The sequence below is a fragment of the Chaetodon trifascialis genome, chromosome 13, assembly GCF_039877785.1.
Source record: "Chaetodon trifascialis isolate fChaTrf1 chromosome 13, fChaTrf1.hap1, whole genome shotgun sequence".
NCBI classification, from domain to species: domain Eukaryota; kingdom Metazoa; phylum Chordata; class Actinopteri; order Chaetodontiformes; family Chaetodontidae; genus Chaetodon; species Chaetodon trifascialis.
Genome location: NC_092068.1, coordinates 16,145,855 through 16,172,067, shown reverse-complemented (window position 1 = coordinate 16,172,067; position 26,213 = coordinate 16,145,855). Strand labels below are relative to the sequence as shown.

Here is a 26,213-nt window from a genome sequence, read left to right as displayed (position 1 = left end):
CGTTTTTTTTTAATACTTTTCTTTGAAGCAAAACCTCTCAAATGTAAAATGTTCACTAAATACAAGCAAACACACTTTGCCTGCATCAAATACAGCTTAAAAACTGGCCAAATTATAATTCAAATCAGAAGCTTAAATCAGAAAGTAGCTGGTTGTTGACAGCTTTTTGATCATTTTATGGTTTGAACAGGAAAAGCACTGTGATTTCCCAACCAGCAATACAACTGAGAAGCTGGGAACAGGAAACATTTGGCCCTTTCTCCTTTATTTCCTTTGTCAACCAACCAGGCGATGAGTTGACGAACCCTTTCAGCGTTACACTCGCTCGTGTTTGGACTTCATTTCAGCTCTGTGATGAAAAAGTGCACTTCTGGAGTTTTTAAGAACGAACGCACGGTGCATCTTTAAAGCAGCTCATGAACACTGAAAAGTTGAAGCACTTCCTGCAGCCACAGTCGGGGTGGACATGTTCTCATGCTCATATGCCACTGCGCATTTCTGTTTATACTCCGTCAGGGTGGCTAAACAGGGTGCGTAGTCATCAGGCCACAGCCGTTCTCTTTGATGCGAGTACAAAAGCTGCCTAGCGGATATGAGCTAGCCCCCACCTCCACCTCCACCTCCTCCGCTAAACAACCCCCTCCCAACCCGGCGGCCAATCCTCTCCTCTGACTGAGCAACACACACAAACAGGGACGCACAGAGCTGAGCATAAGCATCTGGATCACACAAATGAATTCTATTTTCTGACGGCAGACAGACGGACCCGCCGGACGGTCGCCGCTAATCTGCCACCTCCCCTCCTCCTCCTCCTACTGCCACCACCTATAATCCCTGACAGAGACAGAGAGGGAGAAAGAAAGAGTTTATGACAGTGAGAGAGGGAGAGGAGGAGGGACGCTTGCATAATGGTGAAAATAGGCTTGATCTTATCCCAGTGCCTGAAATGAAATGGACTGCGCACTGGCTAAACAAACACTTGTTGGCCACTTTGCTAATGCTACTCAACACAATGGAAGACGGATGATGTTTCATTCGAGCTCTTGGCTGCCTTGTTTGATTTGCTGGCACGGAACAGCGTATATAGCAGGAGTAATAATAAACTTTGCAGCCCAATGAAAGCTGCAGCGGCGTAGGTCTCACTCAAGTGTCGCTCGCTGACAGAAGACTCGGCTGCGAACACGCACAACCAGAGCCATATTTCTTCCAATTAAGTGTAACTGACTTGTAATTTAGCCCAATCTCCTGTGGGTTTGTATGTGACCCCGCTGCCGCCACAGCAGCGAAAGGGGTGTGGACTTAAAAATGAGGCGTATGAGTGTGTGTCTCGCGTGTTACAATATGTGCTTTGTATTCATTGCAGATAACAGGAGGCCGCTGGAGGAGAGAAAACAGCAGCCATTGATTTTGTGTGCTGGGCAGGCGTTTCTCCATTCCAGAGACTGGTCGATACGCACACACTGAGAGCAGGGAGCACCGGGAGGGTGTGACGAGGGGGGGGGTTGCGCACCACTCTGGACACTGCGTACACACCCATACGCACACGCACGTATTGGCAGTCAGCAGCGAGTGGACACAAGATCTGACAGGTAATCGCGGCTATCTTATTACCCGCCGGCACGTTCAAAAAAACACACACACACACACACACACACACACACACACACACACACACACACACACACACACAGGCATGATCAGAGGCAAATACCACCACTTTGCAAACACAAGTCTGAATGAAGGCAAAATGAACAAATGGACTCAATAAGGCAATTTCTTTACTGTGAGTGAGGCAGGAGAAGGTGGGGGCATGTTTCAGCATTAAATCCTTTATCAAGTAGCCGGCAAATCAAACATTGATTTCCATGAGCCAGTGTGCCAGAGGCAATAAGGATCTCCCTCTTCAACTGAGGCAGTGCAGGCCACACACAAACACACACACACACACAACAATAAGTACACAAACCCGCCGACTGCAGGCACTAAATGAACTTTATGTCGAATAGTAATTGCCACAATCTGAATAGGAAAAACATTTGCGAGGGTGTGTATGGTTGGCCTGGTTGGGAGCCAGGGGGAAACACCGGTCAGCTTTGATCAAAGACGTGCCGCCTGGGCCGGACAAGTGGCCATTAGATGGGACAACACAGACAAATATGAGATCAAGGCTTGTGTTTAATATGAAAAAAAAAAAAACTGTTTTTACCTGAGCTTAATTGTGGTAAAGTGCTCATCAGTGTTCGGCAGTGGGTGCGTGCTCTTGAGAAACTGACCACCCTTAACATTTTATAAGGTGACCTGCTAAAGAAAGAATGCTTTGACATCAAGCTAGATGTGAAAAATGTCTCCCTAAAGCTAAGCGGTCCAAGCCTTAGACGGGAGGCGGTCAAGGGGACTTGACACAATACATCCATTAAAGGTGATGTTACTCTGGCGGGTGCAAAGAAGGCTTTAGGTTACATAACATTTCCACAAACACATTCCTCTTTATCGAAAATTTGCAGAGCAGTTTCTTCTTAAGAGTTCAAAACCTGCATGTTTGCTTGCAGTCTTCTTCTTTCCTGCCTGCACGCACACCACAACATTGCTCCATAGCTCTACTAGTGGTCAAAAACTCCACATCTGTGCATGCTAGTGTTTCTTGCACGAGGCCCAATATCTCATGAACTATGAAAAAAAAAAAGGTATTAATCCTTCTGTGAAACCTGGAGACATAACAGAATTGCTGCCCATCAATAACCCGTTTACACAGCGTCCAAAAAACACTTACTTTGATGTGAGAGCATCCAGCTGAAAAAGTCACAACCTGAGTCAAACTCCACTGAGCACACTAGGTCATTCTCAAAGCCAGCTCGCTCCCATTTAAATTAAACCGCTGTGACGTTTTAAGCTGTTAGCCGAGAGCCGCTCAGACACAGGGGATGATGAACAGACTCACACAGAGGAACACAGAAACATACGCATGTAAAAGATACACGCACAGGGAAGCAAAATGGAAAAACAGGCTCAGGAAATTGGCCAGTTCCTGTATACGAGAGGTAGAGAAGGAGAGACGGGGGGGGGGGGGGGGTCGAGTGGAACAAAACAAGAGGGAAAGACTGAGAGAAAAGGACGGTGTGTCTTATGTAACGTCAGCGTCGCTCTTATTTTATTTTACAGATACACCAACATGTCAGATTGTCAAGAGTTTCCCATAATTATTAAAGGAGCCTGATGAAAGTCTGCTGAGGAAACAGGAACGTGTTACAGTGAGCTGTCAGGACGTGGTGGCACGTGGATAACGTGCAGGAAACTCTCACATACATGGGCCACATTTGTTGATGCGTTAGTGCGAATGCATCAGACACCGATTGAAAAACACGTGTTTTTAGTCAGCTTGCCACGAACGTGCTGATGAATCCCATGCAACTGCAATTGGTAAAAAATGCTCATAATAATTGAGAATTAGCATAATGGCCCTCCCTTTAAAACACTACAGTGTTCAGGGCAAAGGAGGCCGCCTCCATTCATAACCTTCTGCAAAATTCAATGACGAAAATAAGAGGACTGCGACTGTGATGCAGGAATGAATTATAAATGGCTGATATGAGTCATAACATTTCATTCAGAAAAAAAAAAAAACAGAAAGAAGGTTTGACGAATACCAATATTTGAGAATGAGCGAATGAATCAATGCATGGATTCATTGAGCAATTCATTACTGGGGACGTGTCTGCCATGTCTGAGAGGGATTGTTTGGAGCTGAAACCGCTAATCAATGAATCAACGATCAGAAGATGAAACAACTGTTCTGCATAATTAATCAGTCGTTCATCATTGTTCAAAGCAGTGAGTCTTTTCTTTGTCTTATATGATGTCATGGTAAATATCTTAAGACTTCTGTTGAACAAAAAGAGGAATCTGAGGACAATTATAGGGTTAATCAGCTGATTAGCCCGAATGAAAATAATTGGTAGAAGGATGTTGGAATGTGGATAATTTCATCAATAACCTGGAGCTGTTCCACAGTCTTTACAGCTTCCGTGAGGGTGTAAAAGTACATGTAGGACTATATGTTCTTTGCAATCTTGTTTTCATCTTGTGTGTCAGGTAGTCTAGCCGGACCTTCCCTCGCCGTGCCTCACCAGAGCTAAACTTTGACCTCTGAGGCCCTCGCGGCAGAGCAGATGACCCCCGGCTGTAATCCGAGCCTTTGGGTTTCCACTCTAACGCGAAACCAGACAGACACCTGACCCTCTGGATCCTCGCCGGGCGCATGTGGCCTCAGACACGGGGACGAACGCAAAACACACGTAGTCGGGGGAATCAGAAACACATGTCCAATCGACGCACTTAAGTACACACGGGACACAAACAACTCGACGGGCACGTAAGGGCGCTTTCAGTGACGCACAAAAACCCACGTTCAGGTGACTCCTGTGTATGATTATCCTCACACACACAAGCAGTTCGCACTTTAAACAAGCATTTCTGAACCTGAGCCGCAGATATTACCTTGACTCTGTCTACTGTATCTGTGCGAGTGCGTGCGTGCGTGTCTGGAGAGAGCGACAAAAGAAACACAGTAAGTACGCGCTGCTCATGTTTCTCCAGCGGACGTGTTGAGTCTCAGCGGACGGACAGAGCTGGAAAGAGAGTGTAGAGAAGAGAACCAAAGAGCAAACACACAGAGAAGTCTGCTGATTGGGCACCCCAAATCTGGACACCCCTGTATCACCCCTATGCTAACGCCATCTCCTCTTCACCCTCTCCGGTTGCATTTCTTGGGGACTATTTTCAGCCGTGGATTGATACACATTTGGCGCATCAGTGAGTATTTACAGCAGCAGGCTGGTGTCTGTGGGATGGAAATAAGCTACAGTGCCCATGTTCATCGTGACGAAGGAACATATCAGCCAGCGCAATGGTGTGGCTCATTGATGTGTTTTGAATTACTTTCGGACGACAGTGCAGCTCTACGGCACAGAGGAATAAACTACGTCAGGCTTCGGCTGCACAGGCAAGATCACAGACTCCAAGTGAGGTACTGACGATATTATTATTTTGCTACTGGCGTACATGTAGTAGCCACTCCTGATGAACATGGACAATTGGGGAGGGGAGGTGGAGATATGAGGTGAAGGTTGATGCATTCATTCATTATATGAATGGAGTGAAGCTAATAGATGGCAGCTATATGCAGTATAAATGGACGTATGCGTACATAAAAGTGTCCTTTTTTTTCCACAGTTTATGAAGAGGAGCTACTCCACCGCTGGCTGTTGTGAAAGGGGGGGGCCAGCAGCTCTGGGCTCATTGTGGATCCACTACTCCTTCACTTATCTGAACTACGTCAGTACTTCTGCTGGCCCCCACCTTCACCTCCATTCTCTCGCTTTCCCCCTTCTGTGCTTCCTTCTCCTCAATTTTCTCCCCCAGCCCTCAACGCCGTCACAATTCCCGCCCTGCAGCTCTCATTCCAGCCTTGCCCCCCCCTTCCCTTCCAGCACCCCCCCCCAAAGTGCTGCTTGAAATCCATCCCATCTCCTTTCCTTCCTCTGGACGAAACAGAGAAGTTACAGGGAGTAATAAGACAGAGCAGCAGGGGTCGGATGGACCGAGTAAGGTTATTAAGTATCACACAAACACACGGTTCGCCATGGGGCGACTGGGGTGAGGCCCCTGGAGGGCTAAGGGCCATTTCTGTTTGTGTGTGTGTTGAGAAGGCACTTCATGTGTTCATGCTAGGAGGGGTGAGAGAGGCCACCCACCTTTTCCTGGCACTAACAACCTCGTGTTTGCTTGATACTGTTTTCTGAAGGCAAACACTACAACTCACGACTACATCATTTTAGAAGAAAGCCACCAATATTCAGTGCTTTGAGCTGTTCGTCAATATCCTGAAACAAGTTCATATTCTTGCTGAAAAAGACCCAAATTCTGCGGTCTAAGAAAGGAAAGGCCTCTTCAAACATCGTTTAGGCCATCATGTAACGGCAAAGCTGTCCACTGAAACCTAAACAAATTCACTGAAGTGAGTAGCTCCTTGAGGCAGAGTGAGACATGTTTCAGTGCAGGTTTTGCAGACCCCTTTTTTTCTCTGGTTGAGGAAAAAAAAATCCCACATTAAGCTTTAAAGAGTCTTTTGGGTTCCTCTCTCTAATAAAAGAATAAAAGTGTACATGGAAATTATTAATGAATCGGATGAAAATGCAGCATTAGGCTGACCTGCGCTAACGGTGGCTGGGGAGGGGAGAGGGGAGGAGAGGTGAGGTCCGGCTGTAACTAGCTCTATCTTTAGAGCAATAAGGATAAAGGCTCTTTAAACAGGATTTGGCCTGACCCACCACTCTATAGCTGGGAGCTGACACAGCAGTGCACGGCCAGAGGTGGATCATTTTTCATCTCCAAATCTGCTTTGGCATGGTCAGGAGTGCCAGTGTGACTGCATGCATGGCTAGGAGGGGAAGCATGGCACGCGCACAAAACACAGAGGGGTGGGGGGTGGGGGGGTCTGAGAGGGGAGGGGCCGCCAGCCAGGGTGCATTGTGGTCCATCTCTTGTGGGTTATTATTGGTGCTATTCTGACAACACGAGGCTGGGTCTTCCCTCACTGCTCAGCTGAGCAATCAGGTCACCTCATCTTGACAGACACAAACACACGCACACACAGACGTAAACACAGAGACGCGCACACACACTGACGCGCAGACACGCAGTACATGCCGCCTGCAGCTGTTGCCAATGATGTCAGTCCTGATTTGGCCAAACTAGCCTTTTGTTTCGCAGCATGAACACAGAGGAGAGGAGGAGGAGGCTTCATTTGGCAGCGCAACAAGAGTTCTTCTGTCTCCGAGACTGTTTGGATTGAGGATTAGCTACCGGTTGCTGACATGAAAGTCTGAAAGCAAAACAAAGACATTACAGTGCTTGAACGCTTCATAGCTTAGAAAATTGATTAGCTTTTAAATAATCGTTGAAATCACTAATGAAGCAAAAATGCTAAAAGAAAATTCTCACCTTCTCAAAAGTGAGTTTTTTTTCCTGTTTCATATCACTGATTTAAGGATGCAGCTACATATGTGTTTGTGTATGAGGACGGAGCGTAAACAACACTTCATCTTGGACAAACTTGATGCTAAAGCGCCTCGTAGTCAGCGATATGGTTCAGATATTTTTAGACAGAGAGCGGCGTAAAGCGCGTTACATAAATGGTGAAAGTGAACAGAGGGAACAAACAGCTTACACCAGCTCCTGTGCACTAAACTGTCAAAAAAACAAACAAATCAAAAAAGCTACAAGCTCTTGATAATTGCCAGCCTCCACAGCAGGTTACTGACACCTCGCTGTAATGAGCTGTTTATAAACTTGAAAAGTATGAAACTGATTTTGTATAACACAAAGTTAGAGACCGCTGCTCTAGTCAAACACCCCCCCTACCCTCTTTCTCCAGCACACGCACACACACACACACACACACACACACACACACACACACACACACACACACACACACACACACACAAACACTCTCCGCCTCCAACCCCCTGATGTCTGTTGGCAGAATTGTCTGAGGAGCTTAATTGGTACCTTCTCATTTTTTCCTCTTTCTCACTCTCTCTCTCTAACTTTGTCACTCTCATTCAGCTGTGTGTGTGTGTGCACATGTGTATATGTTTGTTACGTTGTGGGAAAAAAAAGCATGAGTGTCTCTGTGTTTTCATGGCAATAGGACAAGAGCGTGGGTGCCACTAAATGAAACAGAGGCCAAAGCAACTGCACACTCCGTGGCAATGTGATTGGATGAGCCAAGTCGGTTAACCAAATCTTGGAATGAGCCCCGACTGAATAAAGCGCATGCACGCACACACACAAGCGCATGCACTGGTACACACACCAGTTGTCCTGGTGCCCAGGCAGCTTTCCTGCTGCCGATAATGAGGAGGTTTGGAGATGTGCATTTGTTTGTGCAGATCTAAAACACACACTTTAATGGCTAACTCGATGGCGAGCACGCTCTGCCGGTACCACACCAGCTTCCAGCATTCTGCTTACTTTCACATTTGTGTGCAGTAGCTTCTATTGGTGCACGCGCAGGAGTCACATATCACACCTGCTGACATGAGATACAAACAAGGCATGCGCCACTCCTCGACTGAGCTATTATGCTGTCAGTGACATTTTCGAAAAAAAAACAAAACAATCTGACTTCTCCTGACATTTCAAGCAGCGGCCGGTTACAGCACGCGCCGCCGTACGAGCAGCCTTCCTCTTGATCTGAGATGTGTTTTCGTGGAAGCCCGGCAGCCAGGCCTGCTTGTTGGAGCAGTGATTTGATTAGGTCTGCGCTGATTACAGTCTTGTTGGTTACGACGTACGGCTCTATCAGACAGGGCGACAGGGAGGGAGGGAGAGGGAGTGATTGAGAGCGGGACTGTCAGTTTGTCAAGCTGTCAAGAGCAATGGCGTATTGTACTTATGTGCTCAGCCGGGGTGTGCGTGAGCGGCTGCTCGGAGATTCGAAATGAATCAGCTGATATCAAAGAGCACCGGTGAGGATATTAATACAAATCTGTTGGCGGTTATCAGCGCTCAGGAGAGTGATAGGACGCCGTGCGCGAACTGGCCCCTTTGAATCGGATCACGGCGAAAGGAAAAGGAGCAGCGCGTCTGAACGGCTCCCATTTCACAAACAACGCTATCGCAGATAAACACTTTCATCGGCAAGTGCCTTGTCTTGGCATTGTGCTCCAGAGCTGTAGACTTTGCAGCACGGCGGCTCAACCGTGGTGCGCAATATTGGCTGAGGACAAATAATCTGAAAAGCCTCAAATGCCCTCTGCCTTTGTAAGCTTTATGAAATATTAACCAAATTAATCTACAGTCTTTTTTCCCCCTCAGAGAACACACTGTACCGCAACTGATTCACTGTAAACCAACAATCATTCCTGAGATTAAATCGAAGAAACGCAGCTCCATTTTTGATCTGGCGGAGCCGGGGACAAGGTGTGATCACTCTCTTCCATATATTATGTTTTCTATTAATTAAGTCTGGATCAGCGAGCGCTGCTGCGCGTGTGGAAGTGACAGCCGCAGAGCCGCGGCGTCCCTCAGCACAGCTTTATTGCTAACAGCGAGTGTGCCGGGTGGAACAAGCTATTATAACATTATGAGGCTTAACAGATAGCAGCGCAGCATCTGATCGGAGGTCAGATTCGTGTTGTGCCTCGTGAAGATATTTTTAAAGACCGATATGATACCCTGTATAGTAAAGCAATTTCTAGAGGCCTCAAGGCAGAACAAAAGGGCAGAGTTCACCGAGAGCAGAAAGAGCTTCACTCCGAACATGTGACCGAAAAAACGAGGGCCGCAAAGCAAAATAGAAAATCATTTGAAGGGATTTTATAGATTGCAGATTTAATGTCCGTCTGATGGAGGGGAAAAAAAAGAGAGGGAGAGAGATCAGAATTAATCCTCTTAACTGTTTGTTTGGTAATCTGATTTAGTCTGATTTTTAGGCTGCTATCTCTGGTTGTGGTTACTGATGCTGTCTTTGGATTGACCACGGCCATTTTCACCTTCAATACCCCCCCCCTCCCCATCTGGTATATTAGGGTTTGGGCTTGACATACAGTATAAACAAAATATCGGCATACGTAAGTCCCTGCTTCACCAAATCCAGCGATGTGTCTGCTTATGAAATTCCCCGCTCTGACATTGCTCCAGAGAAGCACACTACGGCTGTCCCTGCTCCAAATAAATGACCTACTTTGCACATTAACACACATTTACATGCAGGCAAATTTCAGGGCAGCTTTAAAGTTTCTGTTCCCGGCTCAGACGCTTCTCGCTTTAAGTGCGACGTGGCTCTCGTCCAATTCTTGGAAAACGCAGCAATTTTTTATTTTTTTTTTTAATTCTCCTGCCATTTTTGAGGGGATCACTCGGATAGTGCAGATGGATGGTGACAGGTTAGACCACGTTTCCTTTCAGCCCAACTGGAAAATAGGTGCGTGATATGGGCCGGGGTCTCTAGCAGACTCGTGCTTTTGCCGTGTTTGAGGAAGGTGAGGCTGGCACAGAGGCCCACCTAAGGTGCTCCCAGCTCAGGCAGAGCTATTTCCAGACCACCGGCCCCTCCCGTCTCCTCCACCTCCACCTCTGGTGGGGAAACCACACCACTGCACAGGCCCCAGTCACAGACATGACTCAAGAATGGATCCATTATTCACACAGGCTGTTAGGGGACTGGCACACGAGGGTGGGATGTGGTAGTGGGACACGAACACTCACATTTACTTAACTTAGAATTGCTCAAGCAAGCAAAATACATAATGAGAGCTGAGTATTTTAATGGAAGAAAACAGGTAGCTCAGCATTAGACGAGTATAGCTGAACGATGTCATGTAAATATGCACAATGTGATTGGAGTGTTGTAAAATAATTGAAACCGCTCCGAAAGGAGCAGATTTGCCGCTGTGTCCGTGTGCATGCTCAGTGCTGAAATGATATGTGTGAACAGTCAGGGACCATGTGACTGCAGGCACAATACAAAGCAGCAACACAATAGTGCAATGAAAGTCAACACAGCTTTAGACACACACGTCATATCAAGTTCAGAGAACGCTTGACAGCACAGCACAGCTCCGCGCAGCTCGACATGGATGAATGTGCAAGTGCTCGCACACACGCGCTCTCTTTCTCAAACGCATACACACACACACACACACACACACACACAGAGGCCAGATTGTATACGAGTTTGCTCACGGACCATGATAAGAAAATGTGGTAAATGCGGAATCTGATATGCATGACTTGAGGTTTCTCTCTGCCTTTCTTTTCCTCTTGGAAATCGCAGGTTGCATCCATAATTTACACCAGCCTCCGTCTGTTTCTCTCTTTTCCACTCTGCTCCCTCCCTCTTTTTTCTCCCTCCATCTCCTCTTCTCTCTCCTGGCAATCTGGCTTTTGCAGCTTTGCTCATTAGCATATTGCAGAATGTGCAGATGCCACCAAAAATTATTCACCTTCCAGCGCTTTGATGCCGTTTCACTTGTGTACAAACTACACTGTCGACATCTTGCACGGCTTCCCAAACAAAAGCTGAGGTACAAGGTCTCCTTTTACTCAAATGAGTTGGGGTCATAATGCGACGTCTTTCAGTCTGCCGACTCCTCACATCCTCATTCACCCCAATTACATCATCCATCACTTCGACCAAAGGTATCTGACACCGTGATGACGATTGATGGAGTGTTTCTTCACCGTCAAGATTCAAATGAACACTTAATATTCATGCAGCCCAAGTCAAAACTGAATGCATAATATTCATGCTGTTCAAAGGCTAATTGAACACAGCATTCATGCATGTGTTTGCATTAAATGGAGCCCTGTCCTGCAGGTTATGCAGCAAATGACTGGAGGATGGGGATACGGGGATTAGCAGCTGTCCTTCTCTTGGGAGATCGATATTGGTACTGATAGAAGCAGATCAATAGCCATGCATGGCAACTCACCATTGGTTCAGCACTGCTAACACTGCTGTTCAGGTTTCGCACCCTTGGGGCAGCTTGAAGCAGAGCCAGAGAGGTATCACCGCTGAGGTACACATGTGAGAATGTGGCCTTGTAAACATCCTTAAACGGCACTTTTTCTAAATCAACCACATCACAGGGGGACGAGTGATATAATGAAGCGCAGAATGACTTGGCATCACAACTTGTTTGGGCTCTTGACTCTGACTGCCCTGTTACCTGACAAGCACCAGCTGTGTACAGCGCAAAGAGGAAATGCCATCGCCCACAAAGCCCAATCCCTATCATGTAAATCATCACGTAACCATGTGCTTTCACTCAAAACAACGGCGGTCGACCTCTCACTGCGATTAACTCAGTGTGTCCTGACGTGTACGTGGTCCAATACTGTTCTCTGAAAGCGTTTGGCCGCCGAGACGAAGCGCTGCATCGACTTCAGTATCACAGGGAAATAAAAGGATTTTTCTTCACAGATGATTTGAGTTTAAGATATAACAAGTCTGCATGCTCTTCAGCTCCTCTGAATCACAATATATTCTGCTTTCAATTCAGTCTTGAAAGTCATCTGTCTCAGTTACCGTACAACATGGTGACCAGTGCATTCTGTTCCAGGAAAAAACACAAGTGCAAATATTAACCACTAACTAGTGCATGCATATTTGTAGCATATTAGCTCTTATTAAAGCCTTATTCTGTATGAGCATATTCTCCAAATGCTAGGCCATTAACTAAGAGTAAGGCTTTCATAAGTGCTTTATAATGACTAATTATGAGTCGATATGCGAGTTTTAGCATGCCAATAGGCAAACAGTGAATGGTAGATATGTGTACTGTAACACAAAGTGTTAACAGCCTGTGTATTTAATGGCTGATATGACAACAAAAGACAAAATCCAAACTGCAGCCATCTTATCTCGCCCATGAAACCACGGTGAAGCATATCTGTGTCACCGTGCGATGATGATTAGCTGTTGGGATGAAGACGCATGTGATAAATCAGGATCCTTACCAGTGTGGATGAGGACGCTCCTGTGTTCCCTATCAGGCAAAGTCGGTTTCTTAATCCTCATCAATCACAGAGCGAGTCTAAAATGAAACAAAACAGAATGCGACACACATCAGGGAGTGTGACAAAACACAGTCTGCTTTTTAGTGATAGGAAAACAAGACTTAGGTGGCATCATTTATCGAGATGTATTAAAGCACCCTGTCGCGCATCTGACAGATTGGAAGCACATAACAAGGACTGACAGAGCCGGAGACAATGTGCGTCTCTAATCCCCGCCAAATATGAAAGATAAAATACTTAAATGACAAATACAAGTTGATTTCTCGTCTTCCTTGTGAGTGTTTTGCGCCACTCTAGTTGCAGCAGCAGCTGTCTTTGAACTCTCCAGGCTCTAATCATGGAGGAACATTTCTTCTCTGCTTCTGGCGCTTCTCTAACTACGATCTCCTAATGGGACGACCACTCGCCGGCTATTAATGCGCCAGCTTACTTTACAGGACTGCATCTTTAACTCACTTACTTCTGTGTTTGAAACTCCCACATCATTTCATTAATATTCCGCTAGACTGCTTCCCAAAATCGTCTGGCTTACATTTTTTTCCACATGTGTACTTGTACAGTAGGCGGAAAGAAGAGCTATCTTCACAGGCTACAGATTGCCCCACATTTAATTACTGTTAACACGCAAGCTAAATACGCCTCCATGATTTATTCATTTTCCCCCATATTTGAGTCAAATTAAATTAGTCATATGAGTTTAATTAACTAAATATGATCTGATATTGTAATTTCACACTTGGATATGGGATACAGAGAAGGGTACTTGAGCACAAAGAAACCCTGGTAAACCAGTGCTCATTAGAGGCTCTTATGTGTAGTCATGTTGGCATTACCAACAGCAGCATTAGCTGAATGGCTGCTCCTAATCAAGGTTTACACACTGGGAGGTTACCTTTATTCCTACAGAACTGGGATCACTCTGCTCACACCATTATTCACTGCTCCTATTAGTCATCGAACCGTAGCTAATACGAGTAACTCCCCTCACATTTTCTGGGACCTGCGCTCTGCTTGTTGTTACTGAAGACCACACAACTGCAATTAGGGAAAATGGTCGCTTATTCTTCCTGTTAAAAGGGTCACTTCACCTCCCCAAAAATATTTTTTTTTACCTCTAGTGTTACAGAGCCATTTTCCCAGGTTTTTAACATATCTGGCCCTGAGATTTCTGTCTCCGTCCCAATATGATGGGGGTGAAATAAATTTGGTTTGCAGCGATTCCTTGATAGTAAATGAAGAGTTTTTGGGCTTTGGAGTGTTGGTTGGACAAAAGAAGCAATTCGACGACATCACTTTGGTCTCTGGTGTACTGTAATGAGCGTTTTTCCACAATTTTGGAACATTTTATAGAGTAAACAATCAGTCTTTGGATTAATAGCTAATGAAAATACCCTGTGGTTGCAGCGCTAATCGTGGCCGATGTACATCCAGAGTAACAAAAACAGTCTTTATCCAAAGAGACGTTAAAAAGTGAATATTTAAAATACCACTTTTGCGGCAAGATTTCACTTACTTCCATCGTTTTGGGCTGGAAATATAGATAAAACCAAAAGAAAACATCTGCGTGGCTGGAAGCAGCTAAAGGTGAGTGAATAGGTTTTATTCTAATTTGGGTGAACTGTTCCTTTAATGATGTATTGTAGCTGATAAGCAAAACAGCTTACACACTTTTACTCTAATTAAAACATGCTTGAGAGACGTACTGCCGGGTATTCTGGAAACACAGTATATTTCATATTCAGCCATTTGTATTGCGGAAGGTCATCCTTTCGCAGAGAATCAGTGATGCTCAGCTACACACTCACCACAGGACCTGTTGTGGGCTTTCCTATTCAATTGCACCTGGCAATTTCTATGCCGGTGTGTCTTTAGTTGACGGAGCAGTTCTAAAGCAGAATGTCTACTGCTGGTGTTATTTTCCACTCATACAAATGCTCCATCATGGCGCTAAATGAGCTGCAGTGAGTGATATAAAAAAGCACACGGTAATTTACTGATCCCTGGTAATGAAACATGAGGCCGGTGTGGCATGTTTTCTCACTCTCGCCGAGAGGAAATATGGCTGCCGAGAGCGACGCCGGCGCTTGCACAACACTGTCACGCCGCCTCACGACACAGGCAGAATTATCAGAGAAAAACAAATGGAGGCATTGATTCACTAGTTGTTTATTTACAGCCCTCTCCGGAGAAGAAATAAATTCCCCTGTTGAGGCTTTGTTTCCCCATCATACGACACGACGGGATGTATGAGAAGTGGGGTGAGCAGGCCACACACAAATGTAAGCACACGTGCACAAACACACACGCAAACGTCTTACATCTGGATTAATCTCCAACGGGCGCCATCACAGATGCCATTAAACGTAGCAGAAGGCGAGAATCATGCAGGAAAGAGGCTGCCATCTGAATAATTTATTCAGAGGCTCATCTTGTCTCACACCAGGGGGATTTCTGCTTTCAATTTACACTGTTCTCCTCCCCGTATTCAAATCAGGGAGCAGATTTGTTGTGATTGGCACACGGAAGGTCAACGTTAGCAAGCTAGCGTTGGCGCTGCCCTCAGCGGGCTGGTATGCTGGTCTATTAGCACACCAGGGTAGAGTGTGTGTACGTGTGTGTGGCAGTCTTTGTTTACCTCAGTGTGCGCTGGGTGACACTGGAGAATAGGCCCGTGGTGCGCAGAGACAGCAGTGTGTGTCTGAGCTTATTAGGCTGCTTTCCAAGGACACAGGAGGCTCTAGACATTACACTGGCTGGGGAAAAAACACTATTGCTAATCATAGCAGGAAGATGTTAGGACTGCAGACGCAGAGCGAGGAGTGGGGGGGGGTAAGAAGTACAAGAGAGGGAGGAGGGAGAGGAGTCAGTGAAAGGAGGGAGAGCGCAGGATGAAGTCATGGCTCTCATGCATGTCCTCAGTCTGGGTGTCACACTGGGACTGTGAGGAGGACGGAGGACGTTTCAGTGAAGCACAGGTCATCTGTGACAAGATGAGCTGCCATTAGCCAAAAGGCACACAGAGCCACTGACAGGAGGAGGGAGGGGGGGAAAAAAAACTCCCTCAGAGTGACAAACTGTATTTTCAAGTCTCTTGTTTGAAATTTCCAGCATCGGAGGCGGCACAAAGGATTTGTTTTGTTGTTTCGCGCTGTTGTCGTAGCGTTCCTCGGGGAGCGGATCAGTCTATTTCACTTTGCACTCCGTGTAGATGCAACAGAGGCAGAGAACATATCCGAGACGTGAAGTCTGTGTTTGTCTAAAGACGCTCGCTCTGTTAGAGAGGAGCTTCTCATTCTCTGAGCTGTAATCCAAACTTTAACAAAAAAAAAAAAAAAGAAGCGGGTTGCGAGGTTGCTTGGGGGAAACTGTGCTTACTGAGCAAAATGCCCTTGTCATTTCCAGTCGTAAATTGGTATGTGCTAGCTAGCGCTGATGACAGGACTTGGCTGTTTCTGCCGTTACAGGCATGAATGGCCCCGTAGTAGCCGGGCACAGTGCAGCGGTTCAACAAGGCCTCTTTAACCAGCTGAATGACAGGCAAGCAGACGGGCGACGAGCCAACCACAGACATTCAGCTCTGGCTGCTGTAACGATGCCAAGTCAGCCAGACCAGGGAGACCACGTGACCAGGGCAGAGAGAGTGGGAGAGGCGAGTGGAAATCTAAGAGCAGTTAGGTCACAGGCCGCGTCTTTCTTCTCTTCTGTGTATCCCACCTCCTGTGTGCCTCGCAGTTCCCTTATGTTTACTCTTTAAACAGTTTTGTTGTCTTTTTGTTACCGTAGGGAGTCTTTGAATGTGCGGCGTGTTGCCTTGTTAAACTTTAAATGTCAGCGTCCACAGCCCTGAGCGTTGCGTCAGTAGCCCTTTGCACCCTCCCGGCCTTGTGGAAATCTCCATGCAAACCGAGGGGAAACTCTGCACCAGTATGACACAGCATGGAGGAATGCACCAGCGGATGTGGCTCTCTCTCCCTCTCTTTCTCCTTCTCAGTCAACCCCCGTCTCCTCCTCCTCCTCCTCCTCCTCCTCTTCCCCGCTGTGGGCAGGTCCATATGCACCCAGTAATTATCAAGGTTATTTTCTCCAGAGGGCCAAATCCCTGTTTATGGCCATGAGCGTGTGTCACAGGGCCCTGGCTGTCAACCCACAGGACGCTGACTCTGTAGACAACCCCGAAGAAAAGCTCAGCTTCAGCGACACTGCGGTTGCCAGACCCTGCAGTTGCTTTGCTTTTGCTCCCGTTTAAGAAAAGTAAAAAAAAAAAAAAGAAGGGATTTTCGGTAGCTGTGTCGTGACCTCAAGTGAGACAGCAAAAATGGTGTTTCGTGTGAGCTTCCACCACAGCTCTGGACAAAACCGGGGAGTTATTTCTATAACTTAACGCAGAGTATCTAGCAGCAAAAAATTAACACTCAGGCGCTGAACCCAAAAAATAGCTTTGATTTAAACCAGTGCTATTTATTTACTACAGACATGAGGGCAAAGGGGTTTTATGTTAGTTCTGCTGAACTGTAAAAAAGGAGACAATTTCCCACTTTTATTGGTTCCATTCAGGCCCTGCCCAGAGCCAGACACCCTGGAGAATTGTGACCTGGGCTACAGCACACATTTCCTTTCAGCAGTGGCTACACAGGAAGTGAAGACTGTGAAAGGCCAGTGGTTAACAAGCCCTGTAGAAAAAGAAAAAACACTAACCAATCCAACAAGCTAGGTATTATACCAGTTAATTAGAGGCGAACAGGAGGCAACTTTGTCTCCTAAATGGGATTCAGAGCGGGCTTGTTCTCGTGCTACACAAGGCTCGTCAGCAAACAAGAGTCTGGAGCAGCCTGAATTACAAGCTCAAAAGTAAATCTGCATGTAACAAACTGTTAGCCAGGGTCAGCAGTGCAAACACACACACACACACACACACACACACACACACACACGCACACACACACATAGACTGAAATCGGCTGCTCCCTTCACAAAAGCTGCTTCCTCTCCGTTTCATCACGCAGGCCGGGCTTTGTTAGTGTGCGGAAATGCCTCCAGAGGGAATGAAAATACTGGCAAGTCCCTGCAGCTCTTTCTGGAGAGAGACGGGTCCTGCAGCTGCAAGATCACACACACAAACACACGCAACCACACAGACGTATGCCAAGCGCCCGTGTACGTTGAGGGCTCAGGTTACGTACGGAGATAACCGTGTTAACCTAAAGAACATAAACACGGGTGTGTGGTTACAGGGCTGTCAGGGCACCGGAGGAGCCGGAGGAGCCGGAGGAAGCGAACACTGACGGTACAGAATCTAAAGTTGGGCTGTTGTTGTCACGGCTGCCACAAAATTATAGGCAACGTCACTGTGAAAGCTCATACCGCCGCTGAAATCAGGGGTTTTCCAGCCTGGGAATTACATTTTGGAGAATTAAGTGAGTCTGACTCTTCCTAGATTCATTAAATCATACATGCATTGTTGTCTTGCTGCAAAGCAGTCAAAGAAAGGTCAAGACAACCTTCAGTGCTTCGCTGCTCATCCATCCACTTTCTGCACCCACTTCTGCACACGCTCACACCTCCCATGCAGGGTAGAGAGCCTGCTTCACCCAAGCTGCGTGAAAACCAGAGCGGCCCGAGAAAGCACACCAGGAGAAAGCGCAGACTTCAGGCTGAACAGCCCCAGCCGCCTCGTGGGCGCTAACCCTCGACCTTCTCAGTAACCGCTGAGCCACTGTGCAGCCGAGTACCTTACTGACGCTCTTAAATGCTTTTAATATTCCATTACCTCACTCGATGGCCATCTCGGTTGGCGAAAAACACGTGTTTGTAATCAGACGACAGAGCTCCCTGCAACAGATGATTGCAATCAAACAGACGATGGCCTGCACTTAAGGCAAAAATACACCATATTAGTAAGAAACGGAGAGCCGTGATTTAAAGGAATACAGGATGTTTTTTCAAGAGATTGGTCCATTGTTCGAGCGATGGAAGTGCAGACACATGAAATCATCTGCATGCTTCGTGCTAATCCATTCTCTTTGTTATGCTAAATGATAGCAGCCGTTATGACTAACATTATCCAAAATATGAGGTCAAACAGCGAACTGGACGTACATTGATCTGACTAGCCAGGCTGGTTTTTGGAACGACTTCGGGGGAATGAACCACTGTGCAAAGTGAATTCCAGCTCTGCACCATCTCCCTGCACCACCCACACTCGCATTCAGTTGACCTGGGAAAATTTAAACAGTGTGCTATTTTTATTAAATATTTCATGTAAATTGTACCTCCTACACAAAAGTGACAGACTCAGCCACCTACCACCATGTCTTTTCATTACAGCTGCTGCAAGTTTTCTGAGATGATACTTCTATCAGTCAACAGTGTTTGTGTGCTAAAGGTACATTCTGGTCCTTGGGAACGTGGGCGGTATTGGCGTAGGTTAAAGTGATGCACAGTATCTACTATGATATAGCATAACGTTGTACTAAAGGGCTTTACATCAGATTCCAGTAGGGCCAAGGAAAGTTTTACACTTGCTCAACAACAAAAACCTTATGGAGCTTCATTTTGGACCATTTATGTCTATCTCATCTTGTTTGGTATATGGACTGCATCAAGGCAAAGTGTTTTATAAAGCCTCTCATTCACCCGATGGTGCTGGAGCTGCCATCAACAGGGTTCCGTCCGCTTATTAAGTCTAAAATTCAAGGATTTTCAAGGTACCTAAACCTAAAATTTCCAGACTCTCGAAGCCTTTATCATCACATCTACATTGTTAGTATAAAAAAATGACCTCAATTAGTCTCATAGGTCACCAGTAAGTTGAGGTTTTTGAATTGTTGAACTCACTCACACTTAAAACCAGGCTGCAAGTTGAACCAAGATGTTGCTCTGCAATGAGAAAGTCAGCTGGAATAGATAACTAGGGTAATGATTTTTTATGTTCACCCTCATTTAGACCTTCAAATAACTGCTTTTGCGAGTTCGGTTGGACTCACTGAACTCTTGAAAGCAGCAGAGCGCTTGAGTCCTTGTGACAGCAGATTTGTGGATGTATGGCCATTAAGACGCATGTCGTTTATAAAAGCAAAACACCCGGATTTGTCTTTAAAGATAAGCATAGGAAACAGTTTTGGGGACATATGGGCATCTGCCGTGTTTATGATCTCATCACTTAACAGACAAGCTGTGCAGCACTCTCACTTCCCAAAAGTGTGTTCCTTTAGCGGCACAGAGGTGGACTTCTGACCGAACGACGGACTGAAACACTGTCTTACCGGGGAAGCATCAGGGGAAAGCAGATTCGAGACGTACTGACAGAGTGGAGGAGCTTTCAAGACAGCTGCTCGAGTTTCTCTCTGTCACTCTCGCTCACACACACCCATGCGAACACACACACATGCACACTCCACTCCCTCTCTCCTTTTTAGCCAGTGACAGCAGGCACCCAGCGATGACATGAGGAGTGTCTCTGGCAGCCAGTAAGGCAGCACTAAACAGACAGAAATATCTGCTCTGACAGACGGACAGACCGTCACCCACTACGACATGCATGCAGCTGTCACTGAGCTTACCGCTCCTCTTCCCAAACCCTCTGGTTTTGATTCTCTCTCCGCTCCGAAACACTGTGTCCTTCATGTTTTTCTTCCTCACAGCTATCATACACTATACTGAAATGCTACATTGTGCTCGCCTCTGCTTGGCTCGTGGCCAGAGAAGAGGAGGTGAAGGGTGGAGGGTGGAGGGGAGGAAGGCGGTTCGGCTTACATGAGGCCAACTGTTGCTGCCACCCTCCTCTTGATCAGCGCATGTCTAACCCTTTGCTCCCTTCGTTCGCTTTCGTCCTTTTGTTCTTACTTTTGCGCGAGGATCTGTTCTCGCTCTCTCTCGGTCTGTTTAGCTCTCTGTCTCTCAGCTACAGCCGTTCTCAATTAGGAGGGTCAGGGAGCGGAGCGGAGAATAACTCGGGCTCTGGTATCTGGAGCTGGAAGGATCCAAAGATCAGCAGCAACAAGAAACCACTGCTATAACGCGCTGCGCCAGAAACTGGGCTTTGGCCGCCTGTGTGTTTGCATGAGTGTGTGTGTGCACTTTGCATAAATCTGCTCCGTGTCAACAGGTTGTCAGTGACCTCTGACCTCCATATTCAAACAGACATTAATATGACAGAACTGCTAATGTTGTGATTGGCACGGAGCTGTCCTCTTCCCTGCCAGGTCCCACTGCAGTTCAAGTTAAAGGCGTTAAAGACAATGGAAAATCACTCACACGCTCATGCACAGGCAGGCACACCCACGCAACACATCTTCACCCCATGCAGAGAGCTACTTTAATTGCTTTGTTTCAATGCTCCCCCCTGAATTGGAGAGGAGCTGGGGGCTGCAGTTTACAAGACACATCTGCAGGTGCTGCGCTTCAAACTGAGAATCTCAAGCTGTGAGGAAGAACACATACACCAACACAGGCGCACAGATAGAGGAATACACAGACTGTCTCTTCCTCCCTCACTTGCACAGAGTGCAGGTGCAGCGCCGCTCGGTGCTTTCCTCCACAGCCCCGAAAACGCCGGCACATCCGAGCATCTGAGCTCAGGTGAAATTGAAAATCTCTCAACATCTGCGTCTCTTTGTATAAAAAAAAAAACAAAAAAAACTGACTTTAATGTGAGACGACGCAAAATGTATGACAAGACAAAGCGGAGCCGCAGTATATCGAGCGCAGACGTGTCAAATAGAGAAAGAACGCGCTCATCAACGCAGCTCCTGCAACGCTTCCCTGTAGACATTTCACACGACAAGTCAGACAGAGCCATAAATACCACCAAGTAATGTGGATAAGGGTCATGTAAGTTTTAGATAACCTCTCTATGGCTGGTACACTTTGTGAAAAACTACTCTGCTTTGTTGCCACACAGCCACTGATAGACAATATCCCCCACAGACTCTGCAGAAAATAGCTCATTCAGAACTATTCCCACCCGCTTAACTCCAAACCTATCGGAGCAGTGTCTCTACAAGAATCAAATCTATTTGTTCTAGCTGTGAGTCGAGTAGTTTGGAGGATCTTGGGTAGCGTGCCTCCTAATTCACAGAAAGAAAGAGCAATCGGCTAAGCATCGGATGGCATCCGACAGATCCAATCGCTCCCTTTTTTCCCCCCCAGCAGCTCTATTGTAATGTTCCCACACACTGGCGAGCGTGCCGCATTGCACACATTTCTGCTAATCTATGCAAATAGACCACAGATGGACAAGAATGTATCTAATTGAGAAACATATGTGTGGCACTTTTAAAAATAATAATTCTCACATCTCTCTTTGCTTTTCGTCCTCATCCTGTTTCTGTAATCCTCGGTTCATTCATCAAGAGTTACGTGTGGCTGTGTTGCTGGCGTCTTGCCACGCCATTTGTGAAATTATTCAAATGAGGACACCATGTTTCTTTTGTTTACTGCCTTGAATGGCGACACGGAAGCAAGGTTGGAGAATTCATGAATGCCATTTCTCACCCTCGCGCTACAACTGCCACCTCCTTCTCTCTCTCTCCCCCTCTCTGCGAACGCATTGGAGGAACGTCCCGGGCATTATGAGAAGCCATTAATGAGTGTGTGGCGTGGCGTGTTGTGATGCGCGACATATTACAGCCATTCATCAGAGCCGGGAGACACTTGACAGGCGGACAGCCAACAGGTTGTGTAATCATATAACACAGCCATGTCAGGCCTGCCATGGCTCCGTGTCCCATTCAGGCCTCTAATGTTATTTTCCTCTGGGTAATTGACGACGCCAGACAGAGAGACCCTGTGATGGATAACATCATGGGCCGACCGGCACACAAAGATGGCGGCCTACTGGAGTGATGTCACTTCAGACTACATCAACATTTGGAGAGATTTCAAGGAAAATTCCGGTTTAATACAATTTATGTATTCATAATTTTGGCTGATATTTCTATTGGTTATAATAACTTAATGTTCACTTCAGTAACAGCTGAGGAACATGAAGATGTCACTCAAACAAAAATGAGTGCACACAAAATATTGGTAATAATCCCAATATAGGTAAAAATAGTTAAAATGGGTAAGATGGGTAATTTTTCACCTTTGTTTTTTCTTCCCAGTTAAATCTGGTTAGCCTCAGGATTTCTTTACAGCCTGTAAGATCATCTGACCGCTCTGGTTTCTTGCCCCTTGTGACTTTTTTTTTTAGCATCTATGAGAAAAAAAACTACAAAAATAAGACCCAAATTGTATGAAATCGGAGTTTACAATGACAGAAAGTGAAAAAGTGGGAAAGCGAAGCTAGAAAAACACCTTCTTGATCAATTTCAGTCGCACACCAACTCTAGGTTTAATAGATTTAATGAGTCATAATGGTGTAAAGTCATCTCAGTCTATTAAAGAAAATCATTGTGAGACATTAATCTGAGTTACTGCATTAATTATGTCAAAACATGATACGGTGTAAGTGTTGCTCTGATAATTACAGTGTACCAGGAATGCCATCTGACACTGAGGAATGTGTTGCAAATATTCCAACTCCTCTGCAAAAACACAACTCTGAGCTGCATCAGAGAAGCAGAGGTGGCCCTGAGGCAGTGTTAGACGTTGTTAAGGATAGCAAGTATCCTCACACAACCTGTTCTGCTCTGTCCCTAAGCTGGAAAAGAGAAGACAATGTTCTCTCTCATCCTCCCACTCTCACCACTTTATACCGCTGCTTGTTTGTGAGATGCCTCCTGCAGCAAACAATCCAAAAAAGGCCAGCTTGCTTGTGCGTGTGAAAAATGGGCCATAAGACGATAACCACAATGAACATCACCGGCGAGGATAAAAATATACATTCCTGTCGTCTGAATATCATCACAGTCTCCTTAAGCTGCAGCACCCTGAGGTGAAACTCCTTGGAGAATAAGAGTCTTGATTAGACTTATATTCTCTCTTATTCTATCTTGGTCTGTGTCTCGCACCCTCTCTTTGTCACACGCATGAGATCTACACACGCGTTCAACTCCGAGAAAGTTTACTCTGCAGAAGAAAGAGGAGGGAGAGAAGAAGAACCAAGAAGGAGGAGGGTGTGGGACGTAAAATGGAGAGGGAAAGCAGCAGACGAGAGTGAAAACGGCGGCTGGGGACGGGATGCTAATTCCCTTGGTGTGAGCTAATCCCCACGGTTTCCGACATCCTTTTCTTTATCTAAGAACGCCATGTGGCACACAGGCGCAGACAACACGGCAAAAGAGCCTAAACCAGCCAGAACACACTCAGACTAATTTGAAAAGGCTCTTCACGTGAGCATACGATGTGTGGCCGCGCTCGAGCTTTCAGACTGTTTCACGGGAAGATCAGAGACAGATTAGTCTCTGCCGGTCGAACGCCGGCCCGAACAGCAACGCCTGTGCTGCTGCTGCTGTTGACATGTCGATCACACACTGCTGTTTGATGAAAGTCCATATGTAAATAAAATAAACAAATGCAAATGCGTGTGTTATTTTGAGATATTTTAAATGCACTGGCGTTTCATGTTTTATCTACTCTGCTGACCAGCGGCTAAAAGCTCCATTTTTGGTCGTTAAAACTGCTACTTTAACATGGACGTAAAGCCAAAATAGTGGAAAAATGCCTCGTTTTACATGGCCCCAAGGTGTAGCAATGCTACAGCGTAGCTACAGCAGCTAGGTGCGCACGCTAAGCCGTAACCCTTTAACACAGAGATATAAATTCCACCTTTACTGTGGATACAACACGCCGAAGGAAGCTATCCAACCAATACACACACTCACACACACATCTTCCTCTCTCCTCAATCTCAACTCCGTCGCCTCTCAACGGCCACACTGTTCAGTGTCAACAGTGGTCACACTATGTGGCGCTAACATTAAAACTGCATCCAATTAAAACTGCAGGGGAAAACACTCCTCTGTAAACAGCAACAGTCTGTAACATGTTTGCAGCGATGATAGGCTTTCTAAACAAATTAAGCCAGAGGAGCTCCACATTACTCATCCTGGCTGGCTGTCTGGCCAAATTCTGCCTCAATTGCACAGTTGTTTGATCAACTGCTGGTGCGGCGTGTATGTGTTAATGTGAGAGAGGGAGGGAAAAAAAGAACAGATATGAGTCCGTGGATACCAGGCGAGATGAATGCAGCGTGACAGCAGCAGAGAAACGCAGTAAAACTTCATCTTCCCATACTTTCATGTGTCTGCAACTCTGCTCTGTCGGCTGCCAGCCTCTAGCTCTCTCTCTCTCTCTCTCTCTCTCTCTCTCCGTTTCACTGTGCGCTGCTTGTCACTCTTGTGCTTGTGTATTAGTGTGTGTATGTGTGTTAAACCTGTCGCTTTCCGTGCTGACGTCCGTGTGCTTATCGCTGTGGCTGATCCCCGCTAGTCGCGCATGTGTGTGTGTGCAATATCTGCGTCTGTCTGCCTGCGTATAAGTGTGTGTGTGTGTGTGTGTGTGTGTGTGTGTGTGTGTGTGTGTGTGTTTGTGTGCATGCGTGCGTGAGGCAGATGTTCCCCGGGCAGTGCCATTGCTCAGTGTACACACACACACACACACACACACACACACACACACACACACACACACACACACACACACACACAGAGCACTAGGGAAGATTAACCAGCACTTTATTTATCCATTTGCTCCCCCCCCCCCCCCAACCCTCCAACCACCCCCCCACCCCCCCACCAGCTCTCCTTAATCCCTGGTAGCAATGAATACAGGAGGGAAGGAAAATTGGAGCTAGGTGACAGAGTTTTGCACCACTCTGGACCTACTTTAAAAATAACTCTCTTTTCTGGTTCAGCACCATGAGAAGCATTTGAAGTGCTCGTGCACTAGACCTTTGAATTTGAACTACAATAAGCTCTTCAAAGTGTCATGTTTCTTTGGGACAGTACAGCGCTGATATTCAATTTTATATCAAATTGCTACATATGCCAGCTAAAACTCGACCAAGAGCTAAAAAAGCAGCCTATAGTTAATTCAGGCTGCAGATTAGGGTCAAAAATAGGACCGGGTCCCGCATCTGCCCGCTGTAAAAAACTGAAAGTGTGAGGTTTTTGGAAACAAGTACTTCTTGAACCATAGCATCATGGTTCTATTCTCCAAGTACTGGAACTGGCCGCGGGCTTCTCGGCGGGGACTGGCGGGGTTTTTGTGGCCAGAGCCAAACAAGACCCTGCACAGCTCCTCATAAACAGCAGCTGCAGACTGCTCAGTTCCCAGTTCCTCCCCGGCCGCCAGCCCAGGAGGGTCCAATCAAAACCAGCCACATTACTCCCTCACGTTGCCTTTGCGTGCCAAGTCTGCTCCGAGAGAAAAAAAAAAAAAGAACCAAAGCGTGCGCACAATCACCGAGCTGTAGATTAAAAGGAAAATCTGTTTACCTGTGTGAACTTTGACCTCGGTGGTACTGCCGCTGTGGTCGCCGCCCCCTCCCCCACCCTGCCCTTCATGTATTCCTCACGCACGGTCCCTCACTGACCCCTCCTTAAGCGGTGATCTGGGGGGGAGGAAGACAGAAGAAAAGGCTGTTAAATTTCTTTTAATGGAATGCCAGGGAGAAGCTGGTTCAGACAGAGGACAAATGTATCACAGAGAAATACACCCGCTGCTGAAAAATGTATGCAGGAAGC

General features: G+C 46.5%; 1 protein-coding gene across 3 annotated transcripts in view; it reads right to left on the bottom strand.

Annotated features, from left to right (window-relative positions):
- zmiz1a (zinc finger, MIZ-type containing 1a) overlaps positions 1-26,213 on the bottom strand; it is a 99,450-nt gene that overhangs the window by 48,954 nt on the left and 24,283 nt on the right. For all 3 annotated transcript variants that reach the window (XM_070977552.1, XM_070977555.1, XM_070977553.1), the window contains exons 2-3: positions 25,965-26,080; positions 12,526-12,602 (exon numbers count right to left, since the gene is read on the bottom strand). The gene's annotated coding sequence lies outside the window, so the exon portion shown is untranslated. The remainder of the gene's footprint in view (positions 1-12,525; positions 12,603-25,964; positions 26,081-26,213) is intronic.